This window comes from Schistocerca gregaria, chromosome 1 (genome assembly GCF_023897955.1).
Source record: "Schistocerca gregaria isolate iqSchGreg1 chromosome 1, iqSchGreg1.2, whole genome shotgun sequence".
Lineage (NCBI taxonomy): Eukaryota > Metazoa > Arthropoda > Insecta > Orthoptera > Acrididae > Schistocerca > Schistocerca gregaria.
Window position 1 is genome coordinate 760,373,864 of NC_064920.1, and position 24,409 is coordinate 760,398,272.

General features: G+C 42.9%; 1 protein-coding gene across 1 annotated transcript in view; it reads right to left on the minus strand.

Annotated features, from left to right (window-relative positions):
- Positions 1–24,409, minus strand: part of LOC126268008 (neuronal acetylcholine receptor subunit alpha-7-like) — a 587,517-nt gene that overhangs the window by 127,206 nt on the left and 435,902 nt on the right. The gene's annotated exons all lie outside the window — the stretch shown is intronic.

Sequence of the window (24,409 nt, forward strand, 5' to 3'; positions counted from 1 at the left end):
TTGCGAGGATTCGTGGAACCCATCTTGCGCACACGTTTCAGTACCCAAGAGTGTGTCACCACCCAAGCACTTCCAATGGCCACCATCAGCTGTAGAGCCTATTGTCGAGTTGTGGTGCACTAATGACACCCCCGCGATTCACCCTGCCGGGAGCAGTGGCTGTGGAAGGACGTTCCGAACATGGCTGATCATGGAGTTGAAATTCTGCACTTTCTGACGCTGTAACTAACTCTCTCTAATCATTATACAACAGTACTATAAACAGCATCATTGCTATACGCTGCTCGTAAACATTTGTCGACGTTCACCACTGTTTCTTTTACTGCACCCATAATTCAATTGCAGCACGTTGCTTGTAACAAGTGTCTTACGTGGACATAGTATCGATGGTTCGCTGCGGTCTGCCATGCGTTCGAAATTTCCTACACATCTAGAAGAAATATTGATTTCTTAAATTTATTGAACGACTCTGGTATGTAAGCGAGCATTTGTGATGTTCACTTCCTTAGAAAGCTCTAGCTTTTTTGGCGTTATCATTGATTAGCAGATCACGAAATCTCTGAATCAAGAAACATATGTTGCAAGAGAGGATGGAAGGTGTTTGTCATCTTGTTCTTTGGCACCCTGCAATAGGGGTTTTCCCAAGCATCGACAAAGCAGACCACAAGGCATGCTTGGTATATGTTCCAATAAATTGTTAGTTAATAAATGAAACTCCCACCGAAGATTTGCTACTTCTAAACGGGTTTGCATGCCTACTGGTTTCTGTAGCACAGCAGTTTAATTAGGATGTACGAGCGGTGGGTTCGCACCCACTGGGGATCGCGCCATCGCAGACCACCGCTTCGGAGCGAAAATCCGCTTTATGCGCCATAAATTTGACGAAGCGATGTTTGCGGCTCGTTCGTACAATACACACGAAGGTTAGAATGAATCCATTTGCAGTTAGCCCGATGGGACGCTACACATTTACGATGGGCACGTAGGTACGCCATCAATAATTGCAGTTGCACGAGGCAAACACATTCTGTCGCACGGCATTCATTGCACTGCAATCGCGCCGCAAATTGCAGCGAGTGAGCCGCGCATACCTGATGAGGATCAAATATATTGAGTATGACTCATCAAGCAGCCTGATAACGACAATCGAATTTGTATTTCAGTTACATCGTTAATATTATGTGGCAGCAACAAGTAGCACTTACGGAGGAGCCTTTTAAAAGTCCGATACTCACTGTACAAAATACGATCCGTTGAAGCGTAAACGTTCGTGCCTAGCAAACAGAAGTGATTTTTTTCGGGCCATAGTGCCCCTTTTGCAATGTTACTGTGATGAATTACAGTTAAGGACTGAATACTGACAAATTTAAGTTGTGAACACAACCCTTCTGTCTTTATTAAAGAAATACGTGAACGCAACACGTGGTCAAAGAGTATGCTTTACGGTGGTATTTAGTTATAGTTTCCCACAGTTTTCATGCCTGATTTGCGTTGCGTGTTTTTGGGGTTAGCAATCACGTGTTAAAATTTCGATGAGATACGGCAGAAATATCCAACTCACAAGTTACTACTTTTTAAAAGGCATTACCCTTCGGAATAAAAGAGATACTACATTACAGGAGCATTCCATTTCGTTTTAGAGTGATTGGAGTGTACTACTAAATTTAAGAGTTTACTCGTTGTAGATGATGAGCAACTACGACGACTAACATCTTTGACCAATGACAGGTTTATGTCAAAAGTTTACATTGCCACATTAAGTGGGTGACAACAGAAGATAAGGATTATTGCTGACAATTCTCGACAGGCCCTCTTTCCCAAAATTTAAAGGAAATATTAGACGTGCAAAGCTTTACGATCGGTGAGTGTGGCGTCTGCTACCTATCAACCAAAACGGCAATCGAATGAATATAACTCAAGAGTGCTCACAATGCAGTTGGTCTAACAAAACATGGATTCGCCTTTGAGCGAATGTTCCTGAGTAGTTTGATTTACGTTGAAGGGGCACGTCTATTACCAGAACAAGCAGGTTTCAGACCAGGAAGAAAGTGTACACCTCAAGGCCTTAATTTCACGCAATGTATTGAGGCTGACATTCAAACCCCGAAAGTCATAGGAGTGCTTTTTATCGACCTGCCGGCTGATTGTGCCACTGTCAATCACCGTGCACTGTCACAGAACATCTATGGGATAACAAAGCATTATGTCTTCACCAAATGTATTCCAAGTTTACCCCAAAACAGGAGATTCTATGTGGACATCCACGGTCGGCGTAGTCAATGGACTTACCACAAGGAAGTGCTCTTTCACTATTGTTATTCAACATCTGTAAGATCTGTACCTATCATACATTTACGGCGAACAGAAGTAGTTTCTTCATGTTTTCGCTGCGCAAGGACTGTCCCATAAAATCTAGGGCGTGCAACCGCATAAGTTGAGCTTCTTCTTCTAAGTGGTTCGGTGCTCGGGTTTAAAAGGACGAAGTACGTTCTGGAGCCTTAGTCACCTCGGCTCACTCTGAAGATGGCTGGACGGTATTCAGCCGAAATATTAGAAGAAGATGCTGAATTTATGCGGCTGCACGCCCGAAATGTTATGGAACAGAAGTAGTTTCCTATAAGTCCATGATCCGGCATCAAAGATTCAAGGGAAATCTTTTTAAGATGTTGAAATCCACCTGACAGACGCATTGAGGGAGTTGAGTGTCTATTAGTCTAACAACCAATTTCGTCCAAACCTAGCTGAAACCTAACTGTGTGCCTTTAATCTTAAGTATAACCAGCCATGTCGCTAACTTAACACCACATGACAATGGATACTCTTAGTAAATAAGTCCCATCCAGGTTATATGGGAGCCGCTCTGTACCATACTCTTGCGTATAAGCGGCACCTCGGGAGTATGAGAAAAGGGAAGCGGAGCCAAAAATAATATCCTCCGAAAGATTAATGGTAGTTCGTGGGCATCTCGACCAAAAACGCGAGAATGACGGCGGCAGCTACATGTTACAGTGATGCAGAGTATTGTGCCCAGTCTGGTACAAATCTACATACGCAGACAAAGATGACAAAGCACTAAACGAAATCTGTTGGTCTATTACAGTATGTTTGAAACCGAAGCCATTTTTAAAAAAGCCGGCCGGTGGTGGCCTAGCGGTTCTAGGCGCTTCAGTCTGGAACCGCGCGACCGCTACGGTCACAGGTTCGAATCTTGCCTCGGGCATGGATGTGTGTGATGTCCTTAGGTTAGTTAGGTTTAAGTAGTTCTAAGTTCTAGGGGACTGATGACCACAGATGTTAAGTCCCATAGTGCTCAGAGCCATTTTTTTTGTAAAAAAGTACCGGCGCGCAGACACATCACCACTAGATATTCGTGGCGAAGTAGCTGCCAGTGCCGACAAATCAAGCTTATAATGAAAACGATCCACTATATTCCAGCAGCCCAAAGGTTGATGGCCAGAAGAAATTTCATCAAAACCACCTCAGTGTTGCAAACAACAGCAGCTACAGCAAGGAAACAACAGTGGATTTCACGATTTCAGAATAACTAGACCTTCGGAAACCCTCCCACCTGAGCGTGAACACAATATTAGATCGTCTGGAGGTCAGTGAACCATCTTCGATCTGGAGTTGGAACATCCACGAGTAATAAGCAGAAATGGCGCTTCCCTGTGAATACCACTAACTTTGACCCCAGAGAAGCACAGAACATGGAGCACCTACTGGATAATGAGTTATGCCCAGCGTCTTACACAGAAGAAGATCTGCTTCAGTTTCGCATGCAACTGAGGTTGCAAGATTTTGGTCAACAGTAGTGTAGCTTGAGAACTTCTTTCTTTCATTTGCTTTTAATTGTAATTATTATGTATGGTGTTTGTTTCTGACTCGAATAAATAAGAGTTAGACGCCAGCGACGAAGGACTGCGATATAGTGCGTAACAAATTGCGAAAGTGCAACAAACGAAGAAAAAAAAGATCCACTTAAACAAAGTTGAACTTATATAATATGATGTTCAGATGTTGTTGTGTTGTTGTCTTCAGTCCTGAGACTGGTTTGATGCAGCTCTCCATGCTACTCTATCCTGTGCAAGCTGCTTCATCTCCCAGTACCTACTGCAACCTACATCCTTTTGAATCTGCTTAGTGTACTCATCTCTCGGTCTCCCTCTACGATTTTTACCCTCCACGCTGCCCTCCAACGCTAAATTTGTGATCCCTTGATGCCTCAAAACATGTCCTACCAACCGATCCCTTCTTCTAGTCAAGTTGTGCCACAAACTTCTCTTCTCCCCAATCCTATTCAATACCTCCTCATTAGTTACGTGATCTATCCACAATATCTTCAGTATTCTTCTGTAGCACCACATTTCGAAAGCTTCTATTCTCTTCTTGTCCAAACTAGTAATCGTCCATGTTTCACTTCCATACATGGCTACACTCCAAACAAATACTTTCAGAAACGACTTCCTGAGACATAAATCTATATTCGATGTTAACAAATTTCTCTTCTTCAGAAACGCTTTCCTTGCCATTGCCAGTCTACATTTTATATCCTCTCTACTTCGACCATCATCAGTTATTTTACTTCCTAAATAGCAAAACTCCTTTACTACTTGAAGTGTCTCATTTCCTAATCTAATTCCCTCAGCATCACCCGATTTAATTTGACTACATTCCATTATCCTCGTTTTGCTTTTGTTGATGTTCATCTTATATCCTCCTTTTAAGACACTGTTCATTCTGTTCAACTGTTCTTCCAAGTCCTTTGCTGTCTCTGACAGAATTACAATGTCACCGGCGAACCTCAAAGTTTTTATTTCTTCTCCAAGGATTTTAATACCTACCCCGAATTTTTCTTTTGTTTCCTTTACTGCTTGCTCAATATACAGATTGAATAACATCGGGGAGAGGCTACAACCCTGTCTCACTCCCTTCCCAACCACTGCTTCCCTTTCATGCCCCTCGCCTCTTATAACTGCCATCTGGTTTCTGTACAAATTGTAAATAGCCTTACGCTCCCTGTATTTTACCCCTGCCACCTTTAGAATTTGAAAAAGAGTATTCAAGTCAACATTGTCAAAAGCTTTCTCTAAGTCTACAAATGCTAGAAACGTAGGTTTGCCTTTTCTTAATCTTTCTTCTAAGATAAGTCGTAAGGTCAGTATTGCCTCACGTGTTCCAACATTTCGACGGAATCCAAACTGATCCTCCCCAAGGTCCGCATCTACCAGTTTTTCCATTCGTCTGTAAAGAATTCGCGTTAGTATTTTGCAGCTGTGACTTATTAAACTGATAGTTCGGTAATTTTCACATCTGTCAGCAGCTGCTTTCTTTGGGATTGGAATTATTATATTCTTCTTGAAGTCTGAGGGTATTTCGCCTGTCTCATACATCTTGCTCACCAGCTGGTAGAGTTTTGTCATGACTGGCTCTCCCAAGGCCGTCAGTAGTTCTTGTGGAATGTTGTCTACTCCGGGGGCCTTGTTTCGACTCATACTACTTGCAAAAGGGCTGAGGACTGACCGAGGAGGGCCGTGCTGCGCATTGGATCCTACTGAAGCTGAACGTCCACCTCTTGCAGAGAAGCAAATACTAGTAATTAGTACGTCCTATTTCTTTTGCTCCTTCTAAAAGTGAGACAGTTACTCAATGGTAGCAGCAGTGAAGCATCTGCTTCTGTCAACCTCTTGGAACATTAAATCTGGAATTGAGCGGCAGCGCTGTGCTTTTAACGTGGCATACAAAATTTACTGAAAACTACAGTTCATCAATGTGTTGAGATGTTCAGTGTTCCTGCATCTTGTTCTGCATCTACTCCGTCGGTCTGTCTTCGGTGGTGGAACTTAACTGACACAGAAAGTACGGTAGAGGCAGGTTTGCAGAATTACGCTCTGGGATTTGGGTCCTCACGGGGACGCGGGTAATGACCAAGTTGAGTGTATAAAGTTTTATGCACGGAGACGGTGAGCTCAGTTCGACTGGGTAATGAAAAGTACGGATCTTTACGAGTTAGCGCCACCAGGTGCGCTAAAATGCTACCCGGCCACACGAGCGCGTTCGTGGATTCCAATGTTGCCGGAACAAACGCCTCTCATGTGTGAAACCGCAGTTATTTCACTGGCAGCCGCGTATGAAATTCCTTTCAGAGCTGGGAAATTAACGGGCTTTTATAGACCGATCCTCATTCATTTCTCTTTTATTACCCACACATCCTTTAATAGCCGAATTCCGAAATATTTCAGTTAGTAACTAAATTTAGTAGCAAATCTCTCGCCTGCATCTTTTTTTCACGACATTATGCAGTATATGCATTCACAGACGAAAATATTATTGAATGGAGAAAAATTTGGGCGGATGAAAGAAATATGAATGATCTGAAACGATTACACTTTCAGAAATGGGTAATCAACTTTTTGCATTGCGTATGATAGCCGTCCTTCCCCCATCCCTACCCTCATTTCAGAAGCATTTCGTTAGGCATGGTGTACGTATCTGATGACACCCTGTGAGACGCCATCCAAAAATGGTACGATTGCCAATTGTCAAGTAACGAATGGCGAATGATGGTTCATTTTCATCTCAGACAACGCAAAGAACAAGTAATACTATTGACCATGTAATAAAAATTTCCGCTTATCTACATTACCTCCATGTGGCAGTTACATGAGATTAGGCCCTACCTTGCTTGAAAACCGGTAGACGAGTTAAGGATAGGTATGGAAATGCCACCGGCTAAAGATTTTAGTATTAAAACTGCAGCTGTTGAACAAAATACTATGCATACTGACATGCGACATACGGGAAGTCGTAGTTTTGGCAGAATACTTAACAGTAACACCGCAAAACATGAAACTTGATTCTAAAGGACAAATGCGAAGTAATTAAACTGCTGTACAAGTTTAATTAAAACTGAAACTGTAACTATGGCATGAATCTATGTGGGCCGCTGCATGTGGGCGCTAATGTGAGTTAAATCTCTTTAATTTATGTTAAGTGTTGACATCCGTTGGTGTAACATTACCTGAGTATATAAATATTGTACATTATTAAACTGACGAGTTCCCGCTGATCGAGCAGACGAGGGGAGATGTAAAGGGCGTAACTACATTCAGACATTGAGGACAGTTCCTTATTTCACCAAAACAGGAAAAAATCTTTAGAAAAACACCTCTATTCTACTGCAAGCTCTTTCATTTCCATATTTTGGGAAGAGGTAATATGGGTCAAAACAAAAAAAAGTCCAGTACATATCGACTCTAAAATGCACGTCTTAAGAAGTAAGGGCACTAGTCCAATACAAGAAATGTTTTTCATAATGTCGAAGATTAAGAAGTGGTCGTAGCTCTTAAGCTATGCATTTTAGAGTCCACGTTTACTACCTGTTTTTTTTCTTGTTTTGGTGTGTACACAGAATTTAGTTACACTCTGTATACTTGTTATTCCATAAAGGTGACTTTATTAATGCGACGTTTAATGGTGGGGTGTCACTAATGTGAACCCTCGAGATTCACTCGGGTATAAAGACTACACGAACACACCCAACAGTGCAAAAGGTGGCAACAGAAGTGTTTGTGGATAAGGCGCTCTTCGTATCGACGATTAGCGGATTAAACACCCGATACCGAGCTGAGAAATGTTGAAAAGTCTTCGATCGATTGCAGACTCTGCAGGTGATGAGGAAAAAAAAAAAAAAAAAAAAAAGACTTCACTGGGACCGATGCCGTGTATCTCGCGACAACTCTGTAAGACTCGACTTTGAAAGCGAAAATGACTTGTACCCTTCAGCCCCTCAAGCATCTGCCTTGTAAAGGTCGTGTAGGTAAGGATGCACAAGCATTTATTCTTCTCATGCTCCATGTTTGAATTGAACCGCAACAGCTTTATTATAAGGGTGCGTCAAAAATGTATACACACTTTGAAGCGTCATAGAAAATTTATTTCCCGTTCTACAACGTTAAATTTCTGGAAAAGGAAAGCTTAAAATCCAATTGGAAAAATAAACGTACTTTGCAAATGAGATTAATGTTCAAACTGGTGGCCTTCAGCATCAATACATTTCTGAGTACGAGGCACCACTGATTCCGTACATCGTACCAAAGTGTCCAGTGAGATTTCTGCGCACACCGCCTGAATCTCATTCAAAACTGTGTCCAGGTTACGTGGTTTGCATTTGTACACCTCGTCTTTTACTGTGCCCCATAAGAAGAAATCCAGCGGCGTGAGGTCTGGAGAGCGTGCAGGAAACTCGATTGGTCCCCTGCGTCGTTTACTCTGGTCTGGCACATTGTGATCCAGGTATGTTCGTACGTCCCTATGATAGTGCGGTGGGGCGCCATCTTGTTGGAAATAAAACTCATCATTACCGTATAATGCACGAATGGCAGGGAATATGGAGTTAGCAAGCATTGTTAGGTACGTTTCTCCAGTAAAAGTACCTTCAAAGCGGAAAGGTCCAATGAGTCCCTTTGGAGACAAACCACACCACACACTTACACCAGGCAAATTCACAGCCTTTTAAACTGTAATGTGAGGATTATCTTCAGCGCAGTACACACAATTGTGCCTATTGATAGTTCCATTGAGTTTGAATTGGGCTTCATCTGACCAAATTACGCTACCCATAAATCCCGGTTCACGTCTCACCATCTCCTGAACTCATTCACAAAATTCTAACCTTCGATCTGGATCGTCGTCACTTAGCTGTTGCACCAGCCTTGGAATGTACACACGAAACTTGCCTGTCTTCAGCATGTGTAGCACACTACTAGCATTTACATTGCTCTCACGTGCCGCTTGCCTTGAAGATTTTTGAGGCGAACGCTGAAACAGTTCCAAGACCGCAGTTGTGGAATCATCACTTGTAGCTGTACGAGGTCGCCCTGATCGACTTTTATGCACATCACACACTGTTTCATGAATTTCGAATTTGTCTCGTAGACGTGTAATTGTTAACCTTGAAGGTGGTTCTGTACCATACTCATTTCTCCACTGTCTTTGAACCGCAGCTACATTCTCAAACTTCCAGTACCACTTAATTATCTGCTTCCGCGCTTCAAAGCTCAAACGCACGTCCGCCATGTTGCAGTTACTTCCTTGCCACTACTGGCACCTTTAGAAGAAACATATCATTACTTTTTCACAGATATTTAACCTTGTAGAACGGGAAATAAATTGTCAATGACAGTTAAAATTGTGTATACGCACGTACAATAAAATGTACCCCTGTTCTCTCCAAATATACATGTATAAAAACACGAGCAGTACGTATTTTTGTGTTTTACTGTGCAGCTACCAAACTGCTGATGTGTGTCATTGGATGTGGTCAGCTGTCTCGGTTCTACACCTTAAGAGTGGGGTTGACGTACCCTCTTAAGGCAAATTTTCAGAAAAACAAAATTCGACCTCATGTTGACTATAACTTACCAAGGGGTTCAATAAGTAATGCAACAATTTTTTTTCTCGACCAGTTTTGGTTGAGAAAATGCTCAATTTGTTGTGTGACATCGTGGAATATTCCCGCTTCAGCTCCTGTAGTTTCATGAATTTCCGATACGTGGTGGCGCTATACGTAGCCTTCAAAATCGACGCCTGAACGGAGGTGAGTTCAGAGTAGAGAGTTGGGATTGAGTTTGTTTTAGCAGAAAATCAGACCGCCGCAGATATTCATAGTCACTTGCAGAAAGTCTACGGAGAGTTGCCCGAGGCAGGATTCGAACCTGCGATTGTAGCGGTCGCGCGGTTCCAGACTGAAGTGTCTAGAACCGCTCGGCCACAAAGGCCGGCTCCCGATTACAAAACTAAAGGTTTGGGGTTCAGTCCCCCATTAGTTCTCTATAGTCTCTGTTACTTGTCGATTCTTTCACCTGTCACAATGACAAAATGCCAAGTCAAGTTGCATCGTGTTTCGGATTAGATGTTGAAATGTAGTTCTCCCCTCTAACTGACTGTATAAGTCCGTTCAGAGGTGGTAGGAAGTCGAGGGCACACCATCATGCCTACCTAATAAAGCGCTAAAGCACTGCAGGGTTCAAAAATGGTTCAATTGGCTCTGAGCACTTTGGGACTTAACATCTGTGGTCATCAGTCCCCTAGAACTTAGAAGAACTTAAATCTAATTAACCTAAGGACATTACACACATCCATGCCCAAGGCAGGATTCGAACCTGCGACCATAGCAGTCGCGCGGTTCCGGACTGAGTGCCTAGAACCGCTAGGCCACCGCGGCCGCACTGCAGGGGTTAAACCAATCTTTGGTTTGAGCTCAGCTTTACTTGCGTTACAGCGTAACAAATGAAAGTTAAAAAAAATAGTTGTAGGCGGACGACTTTGCAGTGACACTACCCGCGTGGCCCCATTGATCTGTCCCTGCAATTGCTAGTACACCTCTCCCCCACCCCTCTCACCATCCCTCTGCTAACATGAGCAAATACTTTTCATAAGTAGTCTAAGATGGATGAGAATGCAGCTGACAAAAACTCTTAAGCTTCAACTCCTTCTCTATACTGCTAACTCTATTGAACACGAGTGCCTCCTTGATATAATTACGAAATATGTTCGTTTTTTAGTGCCATAAAATGAGTGAAACAAGCAAGAACTCAGTCGTTGCTAACGACTGACATCAACAGTTTTTTAATCCAAAATCTCCCAGAACGTTTATGGAATGCTGCTGAACGTCCAAATGCCATTCGAAAATGTTTTACCATGAAGTCAGAATAAGCCTTCCATTAGAAGCTGGAATAGTTTTTCGATGTGACATACGTCTATCTAGTACTTAGAGCTTTGAGACTGAAAATTTCCAGAAGAGACACTGTGTCTGAGTAATTAAGAGTCAACAAAATTGCAACAAACTGAAAAATTTAAGCAGAAAAGGGTCAAGAGACGACTGGAAGACTTTTTCCGCGTTTTAACACGAAGTACAATTATTACAGCAATGCCTTACCGACGGTTTAAAAACAATTAGTTCAGCTACATTGCTGTCATGACCAAGGGAGGCTTACAATAAACTACAGACGTATAATAGCCAAAGAAATGTCGAAGATATCAGGACACGACTTTAAAATGATGTTACGTCTTAGAAAGAATATTTTATTTTGAACATGATTTGTGAAGAGAAGATAACGTGTAATCACAATAAATTATTTGCAAAGAGCCTGCACCAGAGTTGATAATGTCTTAATTTTTGTTGAAGACCATTGTGATTTGAAAATATTGTATCTTCATCCTCAAATGAAGACCATATCGGGAAATATGATGCAGCGATATCATATTTACAAGAGTAGAACGTAATTTGGTTAGTGTGTCACATCGGTTAATATTCGAAAATCAAACTTTCTGATAAGTTGTTTGAAGAAAAAGAGAGCTGTTTTGAAAACTAATTTCAAAGCAACAAATAATACTTTTGTCCAATAAATGACAAAGTTTTGGAGCAATAAATGTTATCGGGTTTCAAATTTATCTTTCATTCCTAGATGATGAATAAATGTTTTTAGTTGTGTAAATTAATATCTACGAGTAGAAAAAATATTTTTATTTGTTATTCACGAACGACGAATAATGATTTTTAATATGTATTTGTCATTCGTCATTTGAATAAACATTCCCAACTCTGGAGGGAAGCGATACTCATCGCGCATGTGCGCACTACAAGTTTGCAGCCTATGAGTAAGTGAGCGAGGGCGCGCGATATCTGTGTGGTTGTGCCCAAGCGCTTGACATCCACTTGGCCGCAGCCAGGCGGTCACTCGCTGCTTATGATATTCATGGAGGATGTATATCTATGGAGTGCGTGTAGTCTACTGCGCATGTACTGAACATCAAACGGAGCTAGTCGCTTGGTTTTGGCATGACGCTGCTTGTCTACAATTTGCGGTAATAGCGAAACCCGAATATGACACGTATTCACCTTGTTTTATAAACGTTGCTGCACGTTTTAGTTTTAGTAAAAGCTATAGTGCAGTATTGTCGTTGCTACGGATGAAAAGAGAAGTGTGTGAAAGGAGGACCAGTTACTTTTCACAAGTATGGACAACAAATGTATAATTGTAAATGTTACGTTGATAAGAGGCACTTTATACGTTGAAAAATATCGGGACGGGGTATGATAAAGTCTTGTATTGTAGAGATAATTTCTGCACTTCTATAGCCATGTGTTTATGATACAGATGTGTATGAGTAAACTGCCAGTCAGTGTTTACATATTGATACAAATACATATGCAGATAAATTTTATACATGACAGTCTGATTTCTTTCCTCCAAATTATGCAGGTTCTCAAGACTTTGTGTGTATCAACTATTTCTGAATGAGTCAGTTTCCAGTACAGTGCCTTTGTAATTTAATTGATTGGAACAGAGCCTTCAATATGAATCGTTGTAATTGGAACTCAAAAAATATTAACTATCACTTCCTTTACTATTTCAGAATTAGAGCATTGATCCTCTATTTTTTATTTTTGTGTGTGGTGTACGGCGTTACTTTTTTGGTGAGGTGACGAAAGATTGTTATAGATGTTTTACTTGTCTATGAAAAGCAGAAGAGTAAATAAAGAAAAATTGAAAATAATAATGGAGAAACAAGTGGCACAAATCGCTTACCACATTTACTGTAACAATTTCGTACTTCGAAATACGTTGTTTTTTTCTTGACATTTTGGCGCCTTCTACGGTATTACTGTAACGTAATCAATTAGAACAAAGATTCGACAATGTGAAAAAGGGTAATACAAAACGTTAAAAAATATTGTTGACTGTCATTTCTTACAGTTTCTGGTCTCACATTGTTAAGATGTCTGTAAAAAGCATGTACAAAGTTTCGCGGTCTCCTGAAGATGATCTATCGGGAGTAGCAAATTAATAACATTCAAAGTACGCTAAGGGCTATCGGTCTAAAATGTGCAGTCCCAAAAACACTTGACTTGAGCTGCAGGAGATGTTACGGACAGAACTATAGTTCTGCGCATCCGAATGCTCACTCCACAGTTATTTATACTCTATAGTGTTATTAGGCAAGAAAGCATTGGTCTTCTTCACCAACTTCAGCGAACGTTCGGTAAATGTTTTCGCGCTGTTTCTAGAACACCGCAGGTGTGCGCAAACCACGCAGGTATGTGACGCGTTAGTGTGGGCTGCTGGCTGCCTGAAGAACCCACACCGCACCTCACTGCAGCGGCAGATTTCACCCTCTTTACAACCGCGTCACTCGACACAGATGAGCGTTTGTTCGTTTCTTCGTCTAGATGAATTAAAGCCTCTGTGGAATACGGCATGCACTGAATGGACAACGTATTCTCGTATGAAGAACTGCGATAGACCACCAGAGAGATGCTACAGTGTTCCTATCCCACACGTCTCTGGTCCATAAAATACCAATTTATGAGAAAAATCTAGAAAGGAACTGTACATGTGATGATACAAACAAGAATTTCGAAATCTGGACGAGAAATCCTAAATTTTCTTGATTATACGGGGGGTCTCGAACGTTTAGTGTCCAAATTACACAGATTACAGAGGATCCAAAACTGTGTGTTCTGGGATCAGGAACGAATGATCAGCACAGAATATTTTAATCAATATTAGGTTCGGAGTAAGTTGTATTTGGGACACGTTTTTGCCGATATTCCGTATTCATCTCATTAAAATGATACTCTGCATGAGATGTACCTTCATATTGTCAGCCATCGCAATGTCATTTAGTACAGTATGAAGACATACAAGTTTGAATTATAGTTTTCAAATAATTAATTTTTTGCCTGGATATCTTTGGTCGACTCATTAAGTTTTACCACTCGTTAGAGATACACAAATGAAACACCGATTTTCTGTCTAAAGGCGAGGAGCGATGGCAATTGGTTCTAGTGGCTAGTGTTGCTGCCTCTGGGTCACTGGTTCCCGGGTTCGATTCTCGGCCGGGTTTCGGATTTTCTCTGCTCGTGGACTGGTTGTTTGTGTTGTCCTCATCATTTCATCATCATCATTCGTGACAGTGGTTAGATTGGACTATGAAAAAATTGGACTCTGTAAAAACTGGAACTTTGCATGGGCGCTGATGACCGCGAAGTTGAGCGCTCCACAAACCAAACATCATCATCATCTTCATCATGGCAATTGGTCTTTCACAGTGATAGTGGTCTGAGCTATAATCTGGGCTATCCAACTGAAACTGGCAATTTCCAGACTTGACCTTATTTTCGAAACTGACAATTGCGACCGTGGCTAACTAATCTTGAAAAAATGTAAGGGGCCCAGGAACCAACACGAGAAACGGCGGTGATCGTCCGTCAGTTTTCACTGCCCACCTGTCTACTGTCAGGAATGTTTGTAGCCGCGTGGGATTAGCCGAGCGGTCTGAGGCGCTGCAGTCATGGAGTGTGTGGCTGATCCCGCCGGAGGTTCGAGTCCTCCCTTGGGGGTCCGCAGCTCGTGGTCGTGCGGTAGCGTTCTCGCTTCCCACGCCCGGGTTCGATTCCCGACGGGGTCAGGGATTTTCTCTTCCTCGTGATGACTGGGTGTTGTGTAATGTTCTTAGGTTAGTTAGGTTTAAGTAGTTCTAAGTTCTAGGGGACTGAGGACCATAGATGTTAAGTCCCATAGTGCTCAGAGCCATTTGAACCATTTTGAACCTGCCTTGGGCATGGGTGGGTGTGTTTGTCCTTAGGATAATTTAGGTTAAGTAGTGTGTAAGCTTAGGGACTGATGACCTTAGCAGTTAAGTCCCATAAGATTTCACACACATTTGAACTTTTTTTTTTGAATGCTCGTATTTCCATGTCCACTGTCACCCGCAAGTTTCTAAACATTTTAGAAACGGCTGTCTTGCCGACCAGCTGTTTTCCTTACTCAAGTGTGACTCTGGCGAGCAACGCAATGTTGTCTGACACTGACTGCTGACGGTGTCCACACGGAGTCGCAACTTTACCCAGTGAAAGGATAGTCAGAAGTGTGCATCACGTGCGACAGACTGGATTCTAAACGAAGACTAAACCGACTGCTGCGAATCGTCATTTCCCAAACAAGTGTCAAGTACGAGAGGCGCAGCACATTTTTTTCTAGCAGGTTGGTTTCATTCAGGATTCCAATACACTATATTGTTCCTCATTCTTTTGACTAGGAAACGTTATTTTTCAGCATATAATCCTTTCAATGAACGGACCTATGCCCCCTTATTGGGAGCTTCTGTATGCCCACATGATACCGTTCTATTGGTCAACATTGGAGCCAACATCTTGGTGCATGAATGACGTGCCCATCATCCAGCTACTGCTTCCCGCTGAGTGCACCCTTCATTGAGCCAAACAGAAGGAAGTCAGAAGGTGCGACATCCAGGCTGGAAGATGGATGGGAAATGTTATGCTTTAGCCAAGGTAGCCCCTGAAGGCCGGCAACCCATATTACACCATAGAGGATGAGGTTGTCTATGTCCAAGGTGTACCAAAAGCACAGTGGTAAACACCGGCTATTTACATACAAGATAATGGAAACAGACATTCCGAGCACGACTTCCTGCAGGGGAAGCTCGAGCCACGGCCTGCAGGAAGTATCACTACGCCAAAACCTGATTGGCTGGAGACGGCTATTTAGGTGCTAGAACCAGCCCCGAATTTCAGTTCACTCCGGATGCCGACCTCATGAACTTCAACAGCTGAAGATTATGTCTTCGTCTCTGAATTGGAATCTGACTAGCGTGTGTGTGTGTGTGTGTGTGTGTGTGTGTGTGTGTGTGTGTGTGTGTGTGTGTGTGTGTGTGTGTGTGTTACCACGAACCTTTCTGGAAAATTAGAAATGAACTTTTGTTTGCCTCAATTAGGAAACTTTAACTGGCATTGTTATTGTACCTTTCGTTTGTTGTTCATTCATCAACCTTGTGAACGTACATCAATAAAAGTTGTGTGTGTGAAAAATTTCAAATTGTCAATGACAGCAGGATAGGACAGTCCAATGAAGTTTTGTGAGCTCCTCTCAGGTGCGCAGACTTGTTTGAGGCCTTGTGTTGTCGTGGATAAGAAGAAGTTCGTTTGTATTTTTGTGGCGACACATACACTGATTTCTGCAGTTCCTGAGGGTAGCGCAGTACACTTCGGAGTTGATCGTTGCACACTGATGGAGGACACCAAACAGAATAACTCCTTCAGAGTCTCGGGAAACCATCACCATGGCTTTACCAGCTGCTTTGAACTTGTTCTTCAGAGGGAGACGGTGTGGTGCTGCTTCATGGATTGCCTACATGTTTCCGGTTCAGAGTGACGAACCCATGTTTTATCGTATGTGACGATGTTAGAAAAAAACGTTTCTCGATCAGCCTCGTAGTGCGCAAGCAATTCCGCAAAGATGGTCCTTCCTCACTCATTAGCATCTGTTAGGCGGCAAAGAACCCAGCAGGTACACACTACTGAGTACCCCAATTGGTAGACGGGTGTGTCAGCTTTACCAACAGAGGCGTCCAGTTGAGAAGCGAGGTGTTGGATTCAGATCCGTCGATCAACTCGAGTGAGTGTGTCCTCGGGTACCAATATTGCAGGAGCCACAGCTGTGTTCGGCCGACCGGCACGCGGGAGACCGGATAGGTTTGCGCGGCGTTGCTGCGATAATGACAGACGTGTCGACCAACGACTCACCTTGCTTTTGTTCACTACCAGGTCTTCGTAGACATTCTGCAAACGTCTATGATTATCTGCGATGTTTCGGTTTTCTGGCAAAAAAAACTCAATGACAGCTTTGCGTTTGGAACACACCTCCGTTACAGATAGCATATTGAAGGCTACGTATAGCACCACCACCAATGGGAACTTCATGAAACAATAGGGGCTGAAGTGAGAGTATTTCACAATGTCTACAACTAATGTCGCAATTTTTCAACCGAAAAAAATGTTGCATTGGTTATTGAACGCCTCTTGTCTGCCAGGCGCAGGAAATTGTGTATCCGTACTGTCAAAGACGAACAAAAATTTTTTATATTTCCTGGGCTGTCCAATCAGTGCCTCAATTATCTTAGTTTGAGACCTATTGGGATGGAAGTGCCTAACACAGAAACCGATTTTGTTTCGTAAAATTTTGCCTTTCACTGAGACTGCCCTGCAGAACTCGAGATAGTTATTAGCCTCCTTTCATATTTCGTACCTCATCGCTTGCTATCCATCTAATAAGTTTTCAAATTATTTGCTCCACTGAATTATACCGCAAACCTAATTTTTGGTCGGCGGTGTGAACAGTTTTCTGAGCGGCCACAAGAGGACCTAATCAGGCGGTCGTGCTGCTCCGGCAGAAGAGCTCCCTGAGAAAGTGATTACGGGCGCCGCATGCCGCCGACGGAGCGGCCGTTTTAATTAAGAACTTGTCCCACTGCCGGGGAGACACACCTCTCCCCCGTCTCGGGGCGCCACAGGTCCTTCTTATGGAAAAGGGCGAAGTGTGTAGTGTAGCCGACACAGCAGCTGCCTCCTTACTGCTAATAAACACAGCGTAAAAGTCCCGTGTGACACTGGACGTACAGAATTTTCTGCCGCCTTTTATATCTGCTCGTGAAATCATAATGTGCACAATGTGCTTATCGCTCTGCGGTTGTCTTTTCCGCCAACTACTGGATTCGCGAAATTACCTGTAGTACAGAACTCACGATGTTGTAATAGGTGAGTCTTTAACACCAACACTTAGTGTAAAATTTGAAATTTTCCCGGCGAATCAAACCTTTAACATTACACCTATAGAAAATGCTCAATTCATTAAAAAAATTAAAAAATATCATAAAAATTAGCAAAGTATGCACGAATTATAGCTTAAACATGATCTATAAATCAATGAAAATTGCTAGTGATATTAATTGTTGGAGTTCAAAAAGATTTCGCCCTTACATCAGGTCCTCGTAAACTTTATTGCACGATATTTCGGCTGGATAACTGCCACCCGTCTTCAGGTGAGCCGAACGAGGTCTGAAGAAGTCGCTCTCCGCTCCGTCTTATATAGTGCGCTGATGGTAAAACTCTTCCGTTAAACGGAACAGTGACGGTTCGGTGGGACATTCTGTTTATCGTAAGCCCATTCGCACTGGTTTGTACTTGTATTCTTCAAGTTGCCATCACCCATCCGAAACCTTGCGTGTACTTAAAACCCTTGTGCACAGGACACATACGGTGTCGGATGCAAAGAATTTGCCTAAGAAACTTGCACATTTAATGACGGTGTTCAGAGACAATGGACACTCGATCCGGCAAATTAACAGGGCCTTCTCAACTAGAGCCAGGAACCGGGAAGTGGATAAAGAGGAGAACGCGCCAGCCAAGTCCCTAGCTTTTCTTCCCTTCCTTGGAAATATCTCCTTCAAAATAGCTAGGACTCTGAAAGTGGTTTTTTTGTCCACCTTCTAAGATTTCGGATTTGCTGGGATCGAAGGATGATTTGTTAATGTGGAACGTGGGTATTTACGAAATGTCGTGTGAATGTGGTATAGCCTACGTATTACATACAATCGACAGTTACATTAATGTGAAAACCTGTCAAAAGCTTGAATAACGGTCCTCTGCAGCGGGGTACGCTGCGAAACGTGCAGAAAGATAATCAGTGAGGTTCTGGAAGGTACCGACACGAATATGGAGACATGCCGACTCGAGTGCCACGATCAGCCGCGCTAGGTTTCTCGGTTGTAGACCCATGGCGCGAACAGGCCGATCGAGGTGCTGCACACATTCTCGATTGTGTTTAAATCCGGGGCGTTTGGTGGGCAGGGTGTGCGGTAAACTCATCCTCGTGCTCCTCGAACCACTCTCGTTAGGACGAGCAGTGTGAGGCGTTGCACTGTCCTGCTGATAGATATAATTCCGCCGAGGAAAAACAAACCGCTAGTAGTGCTGGACATGGGGTGTCTTCCAGAAAGACGAAATCACGTAGGGAATGCTGCCGGGCCTGGACCCTTCCTACTATTGTTGCAGGGTGTCAGATTTCAGACGTTTCACGCATCATGTGGCAACGGCCGTATATCTGGTGGAACTTAAAAAGTGATTCACCGAAAAGGCCACCTCTCACCACTCAGTGGACGTCGAGTTGCTATACTGGCGTTCGAAATTCCAGCCTTCGTGGCGGACGAACAGCACTCAGCATGAGTGTGCGAACCAGGTGGTGGTGGTGGTTAGTGTTTAACGCCCCGTCGACAACGAGGTCATTAGAGACGGAGCGCAACTCGGGTTAGGGAAGGATTGGGAAGGAAATCGGCCGTGCCCTTTGAAAGGAACCAACCCGGCATTTGCCTGAAACGATTTAGGGAAATCACGGAAAACCTAAATCAGGATGGCCGGAGACGGGATTGAATCGTCGTCCTCCCGAATGCGAGTCCAGTGTGCTAACCACTGCGCCACCTCGCTGGGTGTGCGAACCAGGTGCCTGCGCCGGAGGCCCATACGCGTTAATATTCGCTGAACGGTCGTCGAGTGGAAACTTTGGTTCATCCGGGCGGACAGTTGTTCAACAGTTGCACGTCTATTCACCCTTACACATCTCCGCAGTCATCTCTCACTCCTGTCATCTATGCATCGAGTTGCACCACAGTTACCTTGGCGCCAGTTTCGGATGGCGCCATTTAACCATGCACAGTATACTTTAACCACGACCGCACCCAAACAGTTTACAAACTTAGCCGTTTCAAAAATGCTTCCATCCTTCCCAAAGAATATACGGTCAGGTGCATAGCTCCGTTTTCGCATTACGACAACGACTGCACTGCTTTCCGCGTCCCCCAACAAGCTTCAGATACCCTCCACTGCTGGTGCTGCCACCTACCGTCTGTGAGTGATTATTCCACGTAGACGTCGAACATGGGCCTTAATCTCATTAATGTTATTGGACCGCGCAGTTTAATGGTCCATGTGTAGGCTGAATTAAATTGCTACAACTGAACAGGAAAAGCTGGAGGGAAGTCCCTCTTAGGAAGGCAAAAGCACAAATGGAAGAGGTGGAGGGATCGAATAGGGCTCCCCAGCTGAGAACAAAATACCATTATGTCGTCAGCCATCAAACCACCCACATCCCATTCCGGATTCGAGACTAAGGCATCTTCAGATCCAAGTAAGTAGAACCTCGGATAGATGTCTTTCCCTGTAAAGATGTGGACTGCTGATGTTGTGTTACATGCCAATTGCTAATTGGAAAAATAACCATGTGTGAGCCATGTAGACGTTGTGGCGATGTCCACGTAACTTCGCCAACACCGACGCAGAGCTTCACAGCGACACCTCCAGTTAAAGTATTAGTTTTATTACAATTATTGTAAAAACGAATGGGCCAATATTTCCTGTCTATACTTTTGAGAATATAATGGAAAAGAAATAGTTTAAGTGTGTGTCCAGACAGTTATTGACACAAGTCAGTTACCTGTGACAGGCTCCTATTCTGACTCCTTAAATGCAGGATGGTTATACACTGGCCAGTTACATTAATGTGAGAACCTGTCAAAAGCCCGAATAACCACATTTGGCAGTGCAGGGTGCTGCGGGACGTACAGGAAGGTAGTCAGTGAGTATCTGGGAGGTAGCGACAGGGATGTGGAGCCAAGCCGACCCTCGTGCTGTGGCCAGCTGTGCCAGGGTTCTTGGTAGAGGATCCGTGGCGCTAACAGATCGATCGAGCTGGTCCCACAGATTCTTGAATGGGCTTGAATCCGGGGAGTTCGGTGGTCAGAGGAGTAGGGCGAACTCATCCTGGTGATACTCCAACGACGCACCTACACTGGTGGGCTGTGTGACACGTTGCATTGTCCTGCTGATACAGGCCATCTTACGGAGGAAAAATAAACTGCGTGTAGCGATGGACGTGGTCTCCAGGGACATGTACATACTTGTGTACATCCATTGTATCTTCCAGAACGACGAGGTAACCCTGGGAATGATAAGAAAACATTCCCTAGCCATAAAATTGCTGACTATTGTTGCAGTGGCAGTGGACTTGCGGTATTTGCGTGCAAATTTCAGCTTTCTTGGCCGCTGAACGGAAGGCAGCATCGGTGTGTGACTCAGGTGCATGGCGCGGAGGCCCATACGCAGCAGTTTATATATTTGCTGGTGATCGGTTTTGACCACTGTTCTGATCATCATCAGACAGCTTACTCTATGAAGAGAGTAACGTGAATGTACTTTGTACAATGTAAACTAGAAGCACAAAAAGAAACGCGCATCAACAAATACATGAAAGAAGGAAAGCTGTAGCCAGATTTATGAGACTCGCAAGGATATAGCTTACTTTCGTTTACTTATTTGTCAAAGTACTATGTTTCTTTGTGTGCTTTTCGTTTACATTACTCTCTTCACACAGTAAACGTTCTGATATTGACCAGAACAGTGGTTGAAACCCGTCACCAGTAAAGAAATAAACCTATTCAAGCAGTTGGTACTGTTTTATTATTAATAAAAATTCTAACTTTCCGTAAACGTTGTCGCCTGCCACCGTTAGAGGGGAGGAAACATACTCAGCGGGCAGAAATTCCCAGTTTGCTTTCCTGAAATGTCTTAATCTCTTGGTGAATTAATTGCATATTACTCCTTGATCGGCACTAGTGAGGCAGTACTTTATCACATTATGATCGCTAGATGTTTTCCTGAGGCGATTTACAAATGTCAAACGTACTTACAAACTGTCATGCGTGAGGATAACGTCTGTGTTGAAGCGTGCTCACGCCCTGTTTTTGTAAGTAGGTGGGTTACCAGGAAAATTATGCACATAAAGTTGCGGCTTCGAATCGCCTTTTCCAATTCATGACCTCTATCACCTCGTGTTGCACTGTGCCGAAACGCAAATTAAACGTTTGCGTCATTGTTGTTTTTGTTGTTGTTGTTGTTGTGGTCTTCAGTCCTGAAACTGGTTTGATGAAGCTCCCCATACTACCCTATCCTGTGCAAGCTTCTTCATCTCCCAGTACTTATTGCAACCTACATCCTTCTGAATCTGCTTAGTGTATTCATCTCTTGGTCTCCCTCTGCCCTCGAGTACTAAATTGGTGATACCTTGATGCCTCAGAACATCTCCTACCAACCGCTCCCTTCTTCTAGTCAACTTGTACCACAAACTCCTCTTCTCCCCAATTCTGTTCAATACCTCCTCATTAGTTATGTGATCTACCCATCTAATCTTCAGCATTCTTCTATAGCACCACATATCGAAAGCGTCTCTTCTCTTCTTGTCTAAACTATTTATCATCCATGTTTCACTTCCATACATGGCTACACTCCATACAAATACTTTCAGAAACGACTTCCTGACACTTAAATCTATACTCGATGTTAACAAATTTCTCTTCTTCAGAAACGCTTTCCTTGTCATTCCCAGTCTACATTTTATATCCTCACTACTTCGACCATCATAAGTTAATTTGCTCCCCAAATCGCAAAACTCCTTTATTACTTTAAGTGTCTCATTTCCTAATCTAATTCCCTCAGCATCACCCGACTTAATTCGACTACATTCCTTATCCTCGTTTTGCTGTTGTTGATGTTCATCTTATAACCTCCTCTCAAAACACTGTGCATTCCGTTCAACTACTCTTCCAAGTCCTTTGCTGTCTCTGACAGAATTACAATGTCATCGGCGAACCTCAAAGTTTTTATTTCTTTTCCATGGATTATAACTCCTACTCCCAATTTTTCTTTTGTTTCCTTTACTGCTTGCTCAATATACAGATTGAATAACATCGGGGAGATGCTACAACCTTGCCTCAGTCCCTTCCAAACCACTGCTTCCCTTTCATGTCCTTCGACTCTTATAACTTCCATCTGGTTTCTGTGTAAATTGTAAATAGCCTTTCGCTCCCTGTATTTTACCCCTGCCATCTTCAGAATTTGAAACAGAGTATTCCAGTCAACATTGTCAAAAGCTTTCTCTAAGTCTACAAATGCTAGAAATGTAGGTTTGCCTTTCTTTAATCTTCCTTCTAAGATAAGTCGTAGGGTTAGTATTGCCTCACGTTTTCCAATATTTCTACGGAATCAAACTGATCTTCCCAGACGTCGGCTTCTACTAGTTTTTCCATTCGTCTGTAAAGAATTCGCGTTAGTATTTTGCAGCCGTGACTTATTAAACTGATAGTTCGGTAATTTTCACATCTGTCAACACCTGCTTTCTTTGGGATTGGAATTATTATATTCTTCTTGAAATCTGACGGTATTTCGCCGATCTCATACATCTGGCTGACCAGATGGTAGAGTTTTGTCAGGACTGGCTCTCCCAAGGCCGTCAGTAGTTCTAATGGAATGTTGTCTACTCCCAGGGCCTTGTTTCGACTCAGGTCTTTCAGTACTCAGTCAAACTCTTCATGCAGTATCGTATCTCCCATTTCATCTTCATCTACATCCTCTTTCATTTCCATAATATTGTCCTCAAGTACACCGCCCTAGTATAGACCCTCTATATACTCCTTCCACCTTTCTGCTTTCCCTTCTTTGCTTAGAACTGGGTTTCCATCTGAGCTCTTGATATTCATACCAGTGGTTCTCTTTTCTCCAAAGGTCTCCTTAATTTTCCTGTAGGCAGTATTTATGTTACCCATAGTGAGATAAGCCTCTACATCCTTAAATTTGTCCTCTAGCCATCCCTGCTTAGTCATTTCGCACATCCTGTTGATCTCATTTTTGAGACTTTTGTATTCCATTTTGCCTGCTTCATTTACTGCATTTTTATATTTTCTCCTTTCATCAGTTGAATTAAATATTTCTTCTGTTACACAAGGATTTCATCTAGCCCTCATCTTTTTACCTACTTGATCTTCTGCTGTCTTCCCTACTTCATCCCTCGGAGCTACCCATTCTTCGTCAACTGTATTTCTTTCCCCCATTCGTGTCAATTGTTCCCTTATGCTCTCTCTGAAACTCTGTACAACCTCCGGTTTATTCACTTGTCCAGGTCCCATCTCCTCAAATTCCCACCTTTTTGCAGTTTCTTCAGTTTTAATCTATAGTTAATAACCAATAGATTGTGGTCATAGTACACATCTGCCCCTGGAAATGTCTTAAAATTTAAAACCTGGTTCCTAAATCTCTGTCTTACCATTATATAATCTATCTGATACCTTTCAGTATCTCCAGGCTTCTTCCATGTGTTGAACCAAGTGTTAGGTGTGATTAAGTTATGTTCTGTGCAAAATTCTACCAGACGGCTTCCTCTTTCATTTCTTACCCCCAATCCATTTCACCTACTATGTTTCCTTTTCTCCAGTTTCCTACTCTCAAATTCCAGTTACCCATGACTATTAAATTTTCGTCTCCCTTCACTACCTGAATCAATTTCTTCATCATCTGCAGAGCTAGTTGGTATATAAACTTGTACTACTATAGTAGGCTTGGGCTTTGTGTCTCTTTTGGCCACAATAATGCGTTCACTATGCTGTTAGTAGTAGCTTACCCCCACTCCTATTTTTTATTCATTATTAAACCTACTCCTGCATTACC